Here is a 17,500-nt window from a genome sequence, read left to right on the forward strand (position 1 = left end):
CCAAGTTGAAGTAGGGAAAGAACAAGAGAACAAATATAATGGTTGGAATTCCACGTTTTCTTTGGTCAGAAGTTTTAAAAGTACGACTCTGCGAGGACGTGGGTCCTCCCAAGGTCACTTACAGACTACGACTGTAGAACTCTGACGTGCATGCAGGGAGTCAATACAATAAACTCATTATAAATTTTAGACTAAGCATATCACTCTTATAATTACCATATTACTAATAAAAGTACTCAATTGTATTATTGTCAGTGTATCACTGCTATCTCAATAAACCTATTATAAAAATATATAATATAATAAAATAATAATATACATTAACCTCGTGGATTTCTTCACTATTACCTTTCAGTGCACTACAGTGACAAAGCGCATCGAACGAAGCTTCTGGTACGTAAATAAGTTATGATTAAAATATCAAATGGATGAAAAACAAAGAAACAAACCGATAAATGAATAAAGACATAAAATGGTAAGTTAATAGATTGACAGGTTGATAGATATTATAGCATAGTACTTGGAACTACAGTATTCTTCACGTGACTAGCTCTACAGGAAGGGTTTTTTCTCATTATGCCGTTGGTGAAGTTGTTTCTGTCTATTTATAAATTAAATCTAAGACAGCTAGAGGCCGTCTCTCCTCCTTTGGTTAGTATTCATTGTAAAAAAAATTCAACTCTGATGTTATTGTTTTTCTTTAGGATCTTAAAGTCTGCAGAGAAAAGTCGTAATGCTTTGCGGAACAGTACAGGGAAAGTTATTATTATCTTTTGTTGTTGTTGAGTTTGTAAAATTTAAACTTATGGGGTAGAATCATAATATCCTTCGAGTAGACTTAGGCAAGAGATATCTTTTAGCGCAATGGTGTTAAATGTCTTCTATATAATTATTTCACTACCTAATCTTGTTAATATCTTCAAAATTGAATGAGAACAGAAAACCTCGACAGGAATGACCTCAAGAACCTCTACTTGGTTACAGCCAAGGAGACAAACATCTCTTTGGTCCCCAGCAATGCCTTAGGGTGTGGGGACTTCTCTGGTAGTTAAATAATTAATTTAGAGGCCGGAAGAAAATACATTACGGGAAAGGATTACGCTTGCAAGGTGGTACTTCTCAGCGTAGACGCTCTTGGGGATTCGGCAAGAAGTATTTCAACTGGAATCTACAACGAACCAAAAAGAATCGAACTCGAAGTCTACAGTCATTGTGTCACTAAAGTGAGTTTATTTCATGCAATACAAATTCACATGATATGGTGCTGACACAAAATTACGATGGAAATTCCAGACAAACTATCGGGGTGATAGTACAATGTTTATGGCGACACGAATAAGACGACGACACTACAAATGAATGTGTTAGTTATCAAGCTTTACAGCTTTGGATTCAAGAGAGAATTTATGATCATAAGGTTTCATTTGCATGGAAATATAACTTGAATAACAGTCAATTGATGGTTCATGAATCTTTGAGCGATTGTATTTAGAGGAGGCAAAATAATTTTTTGTCACATTTAGAAATTAGGATGCCATATGGAATACGATAATACTATAAATGCAGAAACTCTGTGTATGTCAGAGTATGAAAAACATAAGATTAGAATAGGAAGAGTAATTCAGAAAAGGTAGCAAAGATTAATTATCAACGCCAAAGGGTCGAGACATGACGTAGATGGTGAGTTGTCTTGTTTTTTTTGTAATGCAAAAAAATGAAGTACCAAAAAAGGACATTTAATAGCAATGACACAAAAGTAAGAAGACAGTATTCTAATATATGCAGTTGATAAGAACGATGTTCACATATGGGAACAATTAACATGATGGAAATAGATAAATAGAAATATACCTAGAATATATTTCCACTGCAACCACGAAAGAGTCTTTAGAAGTGCAAATGGTGTACCAATTTAAAAATAATAAAAAAAAACGGTAAAATTGTCAGCCATGAAAGTCCAGCAACATGAAAACAAGGAAGGAAAACAGACCAAGCACTTTGAGTACTAAAATAACGAAGCGAATGAAACATTTAAGTTATCAGCACGTTAAGTTGGGTACACACTGTTAGTAAAACAATGTCATCGCCAATGGCCGTGGACTTAAATTGCAGCAACATTTAGTACCAGGCTCGAAATGGAAATGCAGAGGTGGAGCAATTCGTTAGAAAGGGGAGCATAAATGTTGTAGTGGGAAGGATAAGATCTATGTACATAAAAAAGAATGAGAATACATTAGGGGGCGAGACGGGGAAAGAGAAAACGGTACAAAGGAGATGTTAAAGTCAAGAAAGTAGCGAAATAAGCGAAGTCGTCAGTGTCGACAAAAGATGCCAGAAATGACTAGAAACATGAAAATGAATATACATATATATATATATATATATATATATATATATATATATATATATATATATATATATATATATAAATGTAAACCAAGAAATATCACAATAAGATAAAAGAATAAAGGATATTGCTTAGATGTCATTATACGACAGGCAAGAACAATAGATATGAACCGAAAAAACATTGCCAATATGTTTTGGAATATAGAACAGACTGAGCGATAGTGCGAAACGTATTTTTGTGATGATTATCAAGTTTACAGATTGTATACAGGAATAATAATTAACAAAAATAAACAAATAAATAAATAAATGAAAATAAAGGATCACAATATCATATGAATATATTTTCACTAAAAAAGCGTAGACTCAGGGATGATTTGATGCTGGTCTTTAAGATTCTAAACGGGAATTGACATCATCGAAACGGACAAAATTTTCACACTAGATGCGAATCAGACAAGAAATAATGGTCTCAAACTGTCAGGAATTAGATTTAATTTGGAAGCGGGTAGAAACAACTTCACCAACCGTGTAGTAAATGAATGATTTAAACTTCCTGCAGAGGTAGTGCAATGTAGTGCAGGTCGAAGTTTTAAGTTTTATTTAGAAATGCACCTGAGAAACATACTGTAATACCTGCCATTTTTATTTTATCTATCTATTTACTAATTTATCTATCATGATTTATTATCTGTTTATTATTATCTTTTTGTTATTTGTTATAAATTATTGTTATTCTGTTTATTATTTATCATTATTTTACTAATTTAACTATTTTTTTATTTATTTGTTTATTCATTTATTTCTTCCGCATCAGGCCTAGTTATGAACCAAAAGGTCTCCTGTTGGCATACTCTTCCTATGTAGTCTGCTATAGAGTCATAGAAAAATACACACAATAAAAAAACGAAGAACTGGTTAGCCGGAGTGGAGGAGTGGTACTTTTAATTAAAAATACAATAAATTGTCTTATCAACAATTCAATTACGGAAGAGTATACGGAATTTATTTGAGTGGAGATTATAGGCAAGGATCAGAAACTTATTGGCGTCCTATATAGACCTCCTAACCTCAGCAGTGAAGAGACTGTTCCTGTTTTCAAAAATGGAGATAAATCGTCTCTATACAACTACAGGCCAATTATTTCGACATGTTGTAGGTAAAATGCTTGAATCAATAATGGCTAATAGAATCAGAGATCACATTGAGAGACATAATTTGATTCGTGACTCACAGCATGGTTTCTCCAAGGGTAAGTCATATGTGACTAATCTTCTTTTTACACTAAAGTATATAAGGCGTCAGACAACAATGATAGTTACAATGTTATTTACCTTGACTTTAGTAAAGCGTTTGACAAAGTACCCCACCAGACTACTAGATAAAATCAAAGCCCATGGCATAGGAGGAAAAGTGTTTGAATGGATTAGAGCTTGGATCAGTGACAGAAAACAGCGGGTCACCATAAATGGTGTAAAATCCAAATGGGGGAGTGTTTCTAGTGGAGTTCCCCAGGGCTCGGTTTTGGGTCCCTTATTGTTCATTATGTACATAAACGACTTAGACAATGGGATTAATAGTGATGTTAGTAAGTTTACGGACGACACTAAAATAGGACGCCTAATTAGGTCAGGAGACGACGCAGAGATTCGGTAGGAAGAACTTAACAAATTGTTCACATGGTCGGTGAAATGGCAAATTAACTTCAATATCTCAAAGTGCAGCGTGTTGAACGTAGGGCTACACAACCCCGAAAACAGATATAGCTTAGATAACACGTTTTTAGAGAAAACTGAGTGCGAGAGAGACTTGGGAGTTCTAGTGAGTCCTGACCTTAAATCTAGGAAACAGTGCATTAGCGCCAGGAATAAAGCTAACAGAGCATTAGGTTTCATTGCTAGGATGGTTACGAATAGAAGTGCAGAGGTGATTAACAAACTATTTAGTTAGACCCATCCTTGACTATGCGGTACATTTTCGTTGTCCGTCCTATGGAATGGACATCAATTTACTAGAATCAGTATAGGGGGAAATAACCAAAATGATACATGGGTCCCGAAATCTATCCCACGAGGAGAGGCTTAGGCACTTTAACTTACACTCTGGAAAGACGCAGAGTGCGGGGTGATTTAATAGAGGTGTTCAAGTGGATTAAAGTCTTCAACAAGGGTGACGCAAAGTCATCATATTAAGACAGCAGGGTAGGACTCGCAGTAATGGATTTAACCTGGACAAATTTAAGAAGGAAATAGGCAAGAACTGGTTTACTAATAGGATGGTCATATGAACATAAGGATGAAGGAGACTGCAAGAGACCATAAGGCCTACAGTAGGCAGCTCCGTATAACCATCACCACCTGCCATCCTCATCCATAAAGTCGTCTAACCGTTTCTTAAAACAACTGATAGTATCAGCGCTCACTACATGGTTACTAAGTCTATTCCATTCGTTGACCACCCTATTAGTAAACCAATTCTTGCCTATTTCCTTCTTAAATCTAAATTTGTCCAGTTTAAATCCATTACTGCGTGTCCTCCCCTGTTATTTTAATATGGTGACCTTATTTGCATCACCCTTGTTAAAGCCTTTGATCCACTTGAATACCTCTATTAGATGTATACATGCATGTGTGTATATATATGTGCGCATGTATGAATGTATGTACGTATGTTTGCAAGTATCTATGTATGTATGTATGCATGCATATACAATTTATGTACGAATGTAAATGCATATCATACATATATATTAGGCACCTAGTTATATATTAAAGAACTTATAATACCCTGTCTATTTTCCTTCCTAACTCAGTTCACATCGTACTGTATTTGTTTGGAAAAATAAATGTCCCAGATGTATAAAAATAAAATAAATAAAAATAAAATAAAATAGAATAGAACAAAATAAACAAATAAATAAATAGATTGTTGAGTTACCGGTGTTGAAATACAAACCATTGAGGTGATGTGTTCACAATTCATTTTTGTTTGAACTGTTTTGTTCTGTTCTGTTCTATGTGAGCAAGATTGTGTGTGTGTGTGTGTGTGTGTGTGTGTGTGTGTGTGTGTGTGTGTGTGTGTGTGTGTGTGTGTGTATGTGTGTGCGTGTACACACGTTATAAACTGAAAAGCGGCGAGCTCTTCCCAACGAACGCATGTAATCTGATCTCATCCAATGTTGCTCACTTAGGATCCCAACATTTATGTTTGTGCTCTGCAAATCCCATTCAATGTACTGCTTTGGGACCCAAAACCAACGGTATATCACAGTTCTACAAATGGATTTGCCATTATTGTTGCATAAATACAATTCTGTTAATATCAAATCCTATTTACTAATTGCAGGATGACTAATACATATAGCAACCTATCAAAATCTCCTGTAACGAAAGATTAGCTCTAGTAAATCATGGGTCTCGTCAAAGATTTTACATTTTCCTAATTTTTGTTTTACAAGAAACTGTAAATATTATATATATATATGTATATATATATATATATACATATGTATATATATATATATATATATATATATACATATGTATATATGTGTATGTATAGTTCCAGTACTACCTAGTACTCATGAACGACATTGGCAGCACATTTAAACACTCCAGATGACAGCAGAGTCACCAAAGAAAATAAGAACTGAAATATGGCAAAGGCCTCACAGATAATATCCAACCCTACACCAAAGCTCACTGAGAGATCATGAACAAGGCGAATGGTAGAGATCTGGGAGTAGTGTTGGATCGAGATGGCAAGTTTACCACACACATTGACAACATTGTTGACAGCGCCAGAAAATGATCAGGCTGGATCCTCAGAACATTTACATCGAGAGACGAAGATTGCTTGACTACAATGTGAAAATCCTTGGTACTGGCTCAACTTGAATACTGTTGCCAATTATGGAATCCAGAACAGGGGAGACAGAGAAACTTGAGTATCCAAAAAACCTTCACCAGCAAGACTGAGTGTGTAAAAGTCATTAACTACTGTGACAGACTCAAACACCTCAAACTCTATTCACTCCAAAGGCGAAGAGAACGGTACCTGATCATTCATACGTGGGAAATGCTGGAGGTTCACGTTCCCAAAACTGGAGTAACACTCAGCCAAGAGAGGACGAGAGGGAGGTCTTGCTACGTTGAAGGAATAGCCAGCAGCACAAGGAGCACCCCATCTCTCCGAGCAAACTCTTCACTAGAACGGCCCACAAGCTCTTCAATAGTCTTCCCAGCTACTTGAAGAACACTACATCAGTGAAAGTATTCAAAACACGGCTGGATGCGTTCCTACATGAAATTGAAAACCCACTTCCCACACCATCCTATAGTAATATGTGGACCCCACTACAACAAACTGATATATCATATACCACTTTACCTGAGGCAACATGCGGCCAGGGAGGAAGCAGCGGAAGTTTCCTGTAGCTGAGGCGTATTCGACGAAATCTCCGTAAGGTAACATAATGTAAGGACACCAAGCTCTAAGTGAGGAAATGCAGTATGCAGGTATACGCTGTAGAGGGAAGAAGGGGGATGTAGAGTCCGAACACACACGAACACACACCACACATACACACACACACACACACACACACACACACACACACACACACACACACACACACACACACACACACACACACACACACACACACACACACACACACACACACACACACACACACACACACACACACACACACACACACACACACACACACACACACACACACACACACACACACACAAACACACACACACACAAACACACAAACACACAAACACACACACAAACACACACACACACAAAATATATATTTCCGAAAAAATTTCTGTAAAACATATGGCGCTACTGTTAACATATTAAATCAATTAAAGAACTATGAAATATTTTTGAAGTCATAAAACATAATGTAGTGCAATAGCATAGTAACTTTATATGTAATCTAAAAAATGCTGTTCATAAACAATGATGAAACACTTTGGAGAAGGAAATAAGAAAATAAGGAAAAATATGTACAATTTTATTCAAATTTATTAATAAAATTTAAGGAATTAATGTTTTGGAAGATTTTCTGTAAGATTTGAAATACAATATTCTATCTGTTAGAAATTATGAATATATTTTTTTTATAATGTGAATAGGACAGGGACCAAGAGACGAGGTATTTGTCGTGAAATAAAAATTGGTGTACATAAAATACAACGCTGTCATTGAATAGATACCCTCCAGATACCCAATACACCATTTACAGGGATTGCACACCCCAAGCACAAAAAACAACATATATATATATATATATATATATATATATATATATATATATATATATATAAACACATACTCTTTCTTCTTCTAAAATTAATCTAATTTCTAACTTTCTGTTACACTACATCTCATTTCAGTTTACCTCACACAAATTTCTCCACCTTTCTCCCATTTTCTACATCTGTTTCTGACCATTTTCCCCGTTTTCGTTGAATAAAATAGATGTAAGACTCAACATCCAAGTCTCCTGGCACATGCTCCCTGAGCCGCGACACAATCCCTAACAAATATCCCTAAAAAACTGCTCAATAGTAATAGCTTCCTCCATCCTTTTATACACGACTATAATTTATTTTTCCTACAGACTTTTCTTCCCATCAAACAATAACAGATCCCGAACTACCGGGTTGTCTGGCCTAGGCAGTCCATAGTCCATTGTCCTACAGAAGTTAATGAATAACTTGATCACATATTTCCAGCACCATCTTTAGGATTCGCTGACGTTTTGTACCCAGCGGCTTTCCATCGAGTGTACGAGAGACTGAGCGCTCGAGAGCGCAAAAAACAAAGAGAGGAAAAAAAAATGTTGGTTCACGGATATTACCGCAGGCATATGACCAAAACAATAACGTCAAAAACAAAAGGCACAGGAAACATCGGAGAGTAAGGTATTTCAACTGATATCACTCGAAAACAAATAGAGTAGAAAATACACTAAATATAAACTACAAAAAAAAAAAAAAGAAGGGGAAAAAAATAACAGAGCGAGTACAAAATACAATGGCTATTTGGACTTTGTAATCAATGAATTCTACCATATCTATTTATTCATTTATTTATGTGTGTATACTGTATATGTGAATATATATTATGTATGTATATATGTATGTATGTACGTATGTATATATGCATATAAGAATGCTTGCGTGCGTGCATGTATGGATGTATGTTTGCATGTATGTGCATGTATAGATACATGTTTGGATGTATGTATGCATGCATGAATGCATGTATGCATATATCAATATACATACAATATAATTATATAGCTATCTGTACATATATATATATATATATATATATATATATATATATATATATATATACATATGCAGACAGACACAGACAGACAGACAGACACACAGACGGACAGGCACACGCACACACACACACACACACACACACACACACACACACACACACACACACACACACACACACACACACACACACACACACACACACACACACACACACACACACACACACATACACACACGGTTCGGTGGCGGATTGGTAAAGCACTGGCCTCACAAGCCAGAGAACCGGGGTTCGATTCCCCGGTCGGGCGGAGATAAGTTGGGTTTGTCTCCTTTCACGTGTAGCCCCTATTCACCTAGCAGCGAGTAGGTACGGGACGTTAGTCAAGGAGTTGTGACCTTGCTGTCCCGGTGTGTGGTGTGTGAGTGGTCTCAGACCTACCCAGAGATCGGCTAATAAGGAGCTCTGAGCTCACTGCCGTAGGGTGGTGTCTGGCTGTCTCGACAGAGACTGCAGCAGATCCGAGGTGAATACACACATACACACACACACATACACACACATACATACACACACGCACACAGACGTGGCGCATTGGTAGAGTTTTCGGCCGCCACTACGGCGGTCCGGGTTCAAATCCCGTCCAGTACTAAAATAATTTCAGTATCGATGCGCTGTGAGTCGTTACTCCAACTCTCATAGGCAGGGAGTTGGGTGTGTGTGTGCGTGTAAGGTCACAACATTACCCATAGATCGGTCATATATGAGTTCTGAGCTCCTTTTCGGGAGGGAAATAGCTGTCGATCACGTGTCCAACACATGATCGACAGCTATTTCCCTCCCGGAAGAGATCTCAGAGCTCATACACGACCGATCTATGGGTAATGCTGTGACCTTACACGCACACACACCCCTAACTCCCCACCCACGGGAGTTTGAGTAACGACTCGCAGCGCAGCGATACTGAAATTATTTCAGTACTGGGTGGGATTCGAACCCGGACCGCCATAGTGGCAGCTGGGAACTCTACCAACTGTGTGTGTGTGTGTGTGTGTGTGTGTGTGTGTGTGTGTGTGTGTGTGTGTGTGTGTGTGTGTGTGTGTGTGTGTGTGTGTGTGTGTGTGTGTGCTTTCACATATGAGTAGAAGAGCCCTACAACATAAAACTTTAAAACTGATGATGGTTATGCGATAGAAACATGTTAGATAACCGAGTTACTGTGATTCTGGGTTAAGAATACTGAGACTGAATTATAAATGATCACTACAGAACATACTTGTTACACGTAAGTTTCTCAGATAATCAAACTTGAGTTCCCACAATATATGAAAAATATTCTCTGTATATCTATCTGTGCCTGTATATATATATGTATATATTATATATATATATATATATATATATATATATATATATATATATTTATATATATATATATATATATACATATATATATGTGTGTGTGTGTGTGTGTGTGTGTGTGTGTGTGTACATATAGGAGCTGTACATCATCATACATAAAGTGTTCTATTGTATTTGGATTAAGCACCATCAGCTCTTACTCTACATTTTACTGCTTTCTAGGAGTCTGCATAAATAGTAGCTCCACACAAGATATCTCCCTGAGGCTCAAACACAAGCCACAACGAGCAGAATCCTCAGCCCTGCTCCATAAGGAAGGCAAGACCTCTCCTTTTGAATATTTCTCATAGGAAACATTACCACCATCTCTTTTATATTATTGAAATGACCCTCTATAGAATAATCATCATAAAACAGCAGCAATAACTAACAACAAACCAGGCGGGGATGAATTCGCGGGAGGTGTTCATAACACGAAGCAAGCACACTGCATCAGACCGCTTATGAAACGCGAACACGAAGCTTCGAGCTCGTTCATTTTTGGTGAACAGGGGAGCTAGCAAGTGCTACACTCTATACTGTGCTCATTATTTATTCCCGGGGCAAACAACATACATAACACGTTCATTTGTTTGCTGCATGCGCGAGGCAGCGACGAAGTTTGGTTTAAATGCTCTTGTGCATTATTTCCCTCGAGTAGTAAGCAGTGTTGCATTGATAGGTAAGTGCGAGTGAGTGTTTATGCACACTGAAGACGTACCAGTAGAGTATCGGCTCTGGTATTGTATCGAAGCTGAGGGAGCATATGTATAAAGATTATTCTCGCAAGTCCTTTGCTCGTACATCATATTTCCTACAGCTTACGTATCTATTTGTGTAAAATGTAAATAAAAACAAGCCTAAGAAATCTGGGCTAGATTTAGATCACTTTAGTGAAGTGGGGTATTAGGAGTTAACGTCTCTTCGAATATTATAGAGTTTCTGAAAACTAGGTTGAAAATGGTGCCTTTAGTTTTTAGAGGTTGAATTTTGATATGTAAAAATGTAAGTGAATAAAAAAAAAATGCAAGTGACTGTATTAGCTCATGGATGAGTGGTCTTAACAAAAAACAAAAACAAAAACAAAAAACAAAAACAAAACATAAACGACATCAACTACATAAACAACAACATCAACATCAACAGCAGCAGCAAAACAACAATAACAACAGTCAAACAACAGCAACAACGATAACAACATCAACAACATAAACAACAGCAACGATATGAACATCAACAGCAACAACAAAAACAACAACAATAACAACAGCAACCACAACAATAACAACAACTGAAGTTAGATACCTTAGTTTCACATAAACACTAGAACCAAAATCAAGCTAGGAACACATTTCTGTCTCGTTATATACACAATTTAATTTCGAGCAAGGATTTATTTTCTCAAATTAATTTTGGGGCTCACCTAGAATTATTCCGTTAGATGTGAGAAAGTCCTGCTCTCCATGTCAGAGGTGAAGTGTCTAGCGAAGTGCATTGAGTCCTTTCCCGCTTTGCCATTCCATGTCTGCTTTTGGTTATACATCTAAGAGTGGCAAAAAACTCCCTAAAACAATTAAATACCTTAGTAAACTGTACACGCGGACTCTCTCTCTCCTTCACACACACACACACACACACACACACACACACACACACACACACACACACACACACACACACACACACACACACACACACACACACACACACACACACACACACACACACACACACACACACACACACACACACACACACACACACACACACACACACACACACACACACACACACACACACACACGACTTGAAGGCGCAGTGGTAGCATTCGCGGCCGCCACTACGGCGGTCCGTGTTCAAGTCCCGCCCAGGGCAGAAATAATTTCAGTATCGCTGCGCTGCGAGTCGTTATTCCAACTCTCGTGGGCGGGGAGTTGGGTTTGTTTGTGTGCGTGTAAGGTCACAGCATTACCTATAAATCGGTCATATATGAGCTCTGAACTCTTTTCCGGGAGGGAAATAGCTGTCGATCACGAGTCCAACACGTGATCCAAGATCATGGTGAATCACACGCGCACACACACACACACACACACACACACACACACACACACACACACACACACACACACACACACACACACACACACACACACACACACACACACACACACACACACACACACACACACACACACATGTACACACAAATAGGCTTTTTCTATTTGTACATCTCCACTTTTCGCGGGAAGTACTGTAATACAGAAAGGGGAATACCCACTCCCTTCATCTCGCCCCACTTAGGTGCCATAGGTCACATTGACGGCGTTCTTATCCCCCACCGCTGAAACATGAGAAGAGATGGTGTACTAGGAGTGTTATAAATAGATTTTCATCTGAGAGGAACAACAGAAACGAGTAATAGAAGAAGTTAAAAATGGCTCAGTATTGTACCATCTTTAGGTGGATAAATCAAAGAGCTGAGGACCTCTTAACAAAAGTATATTAGCTTTGATTACAACTGCAGACCTTCCCGGTCTGCTTTCTACCTAAAGACTACCGACCTCTCCCTCCCCCAGTGGAAAGTGACAAAAAATGCTGACAGGGGTATTTTGGAGAGTTTGCATGTTATAAATATTTTACATTTTGTTTTGGTGATACAAGTTTTGGATATCAATTTATCTTACAATAGTTGTCATTATGAGAATGTATAGTTATTTCTGGTTATTTGATTATTATGGTTATTAATCCAAATTACGTAATATAGTGTGTATGAGTAAAAGGTGTTATTAGGAATCAGGGGTATTTCACGGTTTGGTCACGTGAAGGAGGAGCTTATGGGCGTGTGTGTATGTATGTTCGTATGTATGTTGCGGTGTAGTTTTCCATAGGTGTTGTTGCAATATGTGGTGTTATAGGTAATGATTACAAGCATTTCTCTATGAGTGGAGGTCCGTTTCCGAACAGACGAATGCTATGCGACTCTGGTCAGTAGGGGTGTCATTGAATTCCCTAAAGTATTGAGTGCATATAACTGTTTAGCCAATATCGCAGTCCAGAGTGTAATAGATAACTTTCGGAAGGTTGGATCAAATGGAGATGTGGAGAACGTATTAGTAGTAATGAAGAATACTAAGTCTTCTTTGCTCCTATTAGATATACCTAGAAAACACTAGTCAATTTATTTCCGAGGTGTCCTTCTAGAAGTTTGGCCTTCAGCTTGAGAAGGATGTCTAAGAAATACTGTGGAGGGATATAGAGAAGTGGTACCAGCGGAAGAATGGAGAAAGATGTGCAGTCAAGTAGGTAGGTCATACATGAATAGGAATTAGAGAATAAGAAGGAGAATAGAACTGTGGGGATACTTGAGGTTGTAAGGAATGAATAAGATCAGTGAAGGAATAGTCTGGAAACCAAAGACTTCGAATCCTATATGTCTTACATAACATCATGCTTATCATCAAACTCCTTAAAAGAAGACTAAAAGTAAGATTTTTTTCTTGTCACCAGTAGAGTGTCTTACACGGAAACTGTACCGGCAATTAAACCAAATTCGTGAGCAAAAAGACATTTCAAATTAAGTTTCATATTTTTCCATTTGAGAATAAATACGAAAACTTTAGATAGGCAGGTAAATTAAATCCATAGAACAGAAGTCAGGGTACTGGGAGCTGTTACGCTTTTTTGTGATTGGCTGGGTAGTAGCACATTTTTAACCAATAGAATAAGAGCAAACTGACCATCAGAATAGGGAGCCAGCAAGGATGTGTAGTCCTAGGAACGAAAATGAGCGAGTGTATTTGAAGAGCAAGCCTGGTTTAATGTCAAGATCAGATAGTTCAGACGTCCCTGAAAGAAATTCATATTAGAGGCACGATTTAATCAGCGGAAACATGAAAAGACGATTACAGAGGGAATATGATACGCGGGAACTTCTTTCAATTTGGAGAGAGAGAGAAAGAGAGAGAGAGAGAGAGAGAGAGAGAGAGAGAGAGAGAGAGAGAGAGAGAGAGAGAGAGAGAGAGAGAGAGAGAAAGAGAGAAAGAGAGAGAGAAAGAGAGAGAAAGAGAGAGAGAAAGAGAGAGAGAAAGAGAGAGAGGAAGAGAGAGAGAGAAGAGAGAGAGACAGAAGAGAGATAGCGAGCGAGCGAGAGATAGATAGATATAGATAGATAGATAGATAGAAAGATAGAAATGGCTTCTATTGTTCTACTGAGTCAAAAACTGTGGAGGTATACGTAGAGGTGTTAAGGAAGAGAGAGGTCTGAGGAGGATAGCAGGAAGACGAAATCGTAATGCTGGGCGAGTCTACTCCTGATCTAGGAACATTATAGCCCATTCATTTACAGTATCGTGGAGCTCATTATTGATTTTCCAATGATTAGTATAGTACCTCTGTAGGGGGACCTTCTCACTGTCCCTGTAAACTATGCATGTCCATTGTCTCTTTCAATCGAAGAAGTACTGCCACGTTTCTTAGTCTCCGTTCGGAGTTAGAGTGATATCTTCCCGTAGATCATTGTGTTTCGTGTGTGTTTGTTTACTGCGGGAGAGGATTCGAAACCAAGAGGAGGTTTTGCGTGACTATGTAATCAGGGAGTTGACCATATCTCTATGATGAGTTTGTTGGTAGTTGAGTGCCAGATGCAAGAGAAGTTTGTAAAAAGTAGATGGAATTGATGTTTCCTTTCTTCCTTTGTACTTACGTTTATATGAAAAAATGAATGCCTTTTCCACGGCTAGCTGAAATGCATTGTTGTGTACAGAGGGGAAGATTGAAAGAATATCTGATAACTAAAATATGTACAGTGAAAACATTGCGAATGGAACCAAATGCATTTCTAAAAGTGTAAGACATTGGCAGCAAGATAGAAAAAAAGAAAAGAAAACGTTGCCAATTACTCTACTCATATACACGGGGTTCCAAAATCTATATTCAGTTTGTTGGTTTTCGCATTTGCTCCACCGTCGACGTGAAACAAGAGACGGCGTGTTCCCCATGAGACGGCGTGTTCCCCATGTTCCAACTGCGTGGTGATTGCGTGTTCCTCGCACGCGGTAGGCAAACCTCAAATATTTACAGTTAGAAGCTCCACCCAATTGTCACGCAACTGTCAGTCTACTCTTCGTGAGCTTAAAAGCTCAGCTGCCGTGTATGCACCTGGTACTCGTGGAAGACTTACGTACTGGACTCCTCTATCCCCAGCTGACAACACGTCCTTGCAAGGGCTCGAACTCCTTGTTACAAACTCACTCCGGGACTCGCCAGAGGAAAAAGGTGAACAGCTGGGGCGCATGAAATATACATGGGGGAGCTGGGAGTGGAGGGGAGGAGGAGAAAAAGATGTGGGAAGGAAAGGAGAGAGAGAGAGAGGGTTCTGGGGGAGAAAGAGAGGATGGGAGGAAAGCAGAAGAGGTCTGAATAAAAAGAACAAGGGTGAGAAAATAAAGAAAGGAAGAAAGAAAAGACAGGAATGGGGAGAGGGGAAGTTCGTGAAGGAAAGACAAAGAATATATTAAGTGGGTTGACTACGATTTTAGATATTTTGTCAGGGATAACTGACGCTTCTATTCAGGAGGATAATATTGAACCGAAGAAGTAGAGTCAAACATGTGGCAAATGAAGTATCTAAAGAGGACCGTAGAAATGAGAGATCACCAGACACTAAAAGTAATCAGTATTCTTCTCAGAGTGAAGATTAGCCAGAAGATTGCGTGCCTCGGGTCCGTCGGGGTATTACCCAGATTTCTAAGATATTGACATGTTATGAAGTCAATACAGAATACTGGGGCAAGACCAACTCGATCAAACAAAAGATAATTATATTCAATGCGATGTATGTTGTTTACACTGAGTGCAAGAGAAGGAAAAAGTAAATAAATGAATAAATAAAAGTCAACAAAATGAAGACAAAGAATCAGTAAAAGAAGACTTGTGTTGAAGTATTTCGGAAGCAGAAGCCAAAGCTGAGACGAAGTCGAACGAAACAGGCGATCAGACACGTTGACTCACGCACGCACAGACACATAAACATACGGACACATACACACACACAAACACGCACTCGCACACACACACACACACACACACACACACACACACACACACACACACACACACACACACACACACACACACACACACACACACACAAACACGCACTCGCACACACACACACACACACACACACACACACACACACACACACACACACACACACACACACACACACACACACAGAGACACACACACACACACATACACACACTCACTCACACACACACACACACACACACACACACACACACACACACACACACACACACACACACACACACACACACACACACACACACACACTGCTGTACATCTATTATAATATAGTAGCCTCTGTCTGTCTGTCTGTCTGTTTATTTGTTTGTACACGAACTCTCCCTAGGGTTTTAGAGATAGACCCCCATTACCATATATATTCTGATACCCTATCACTCCAGGTACTTGGATAGCTATATTTCATAAAAAAAAAAGGGAACACGCCACTACTGTAGTATCCCCTTAAGTCGCGTAGTATTTTTTGTGACTTAAGAATTAATATGATTAAACAAACCATTGTATGTGTCTATAAATATTATTTGAATTTGTAAAATTAATGTTGCCACAAACCATGATAGCTTTTGTAAGAAGAAAGAATATTAATGTGAAATGATTGTATAATTTTGCCAAATGTTGAAATATTGGTTACTTTCATTTAATTTTAGTACGGGCGGAAATAGTTTATTCACAAACTCCTACGTTTTTGTAGATAAACCCCTATAACCATATATAGTCTGAAGATAAATAAACTAGATACATTTCTCCACCTTTTAGCTGTAGACATTTATTGTCAATCCACACACACACATGCACATACACACGCACACAAAAGAATGTGTACATATGATATTTGTGTTTGTGTATGCATGTATTTTCAAACTAGGGTTTCCCAACCTGCGGGAGGGGTGGGGCGCACACTTGGGAGGGGGAGTGTTTAAAGCTATGTTTAATTTTGTTTTGTTTTGTTAGGGTTAAGGGTTAAAGTTAGGTGGTTTATGGTGAGGGAACACGCCACTACTGTAGTCCCCCCTTAAATCGCGTACTATATTTGTAACATAAGAATTTATATGATTAAACAAACCATTGTATGTGTTCACATTATTTATATTTGTGAAATTAATGTTGCCACAAACCATGATAGCTTTTGTAAGAATAAATCATGCAAATGTAAAGTGATTGTATGATTTCACCAAATGTTGAAATACTGGTTTTCATTTAATTTTAGTACGGGCTGAAACTGATTATTTACAAACTCCTAGGTTTTTGCAGATAAACCCCTATACCCATATATATTCTGAAGATAAATAAACGAGATATATTTCTTCGCCTTTTAGTT

Source organism: Oratosquilla oratoria, chromosome 6, assembly GCF_046742065.1.
Source record: "Oratosquilla oratoria isolate Oo_2021 chromosome 6, ASM4674206v1, whole genome shotgun sequence".
Taxonomy (NCBI): Eukaryota; Metazoa; Arthropoda; class Malacostraca; order Stomatopoda; family Squillidae; genus Oratosquilla; species Oratosquilla oratoria.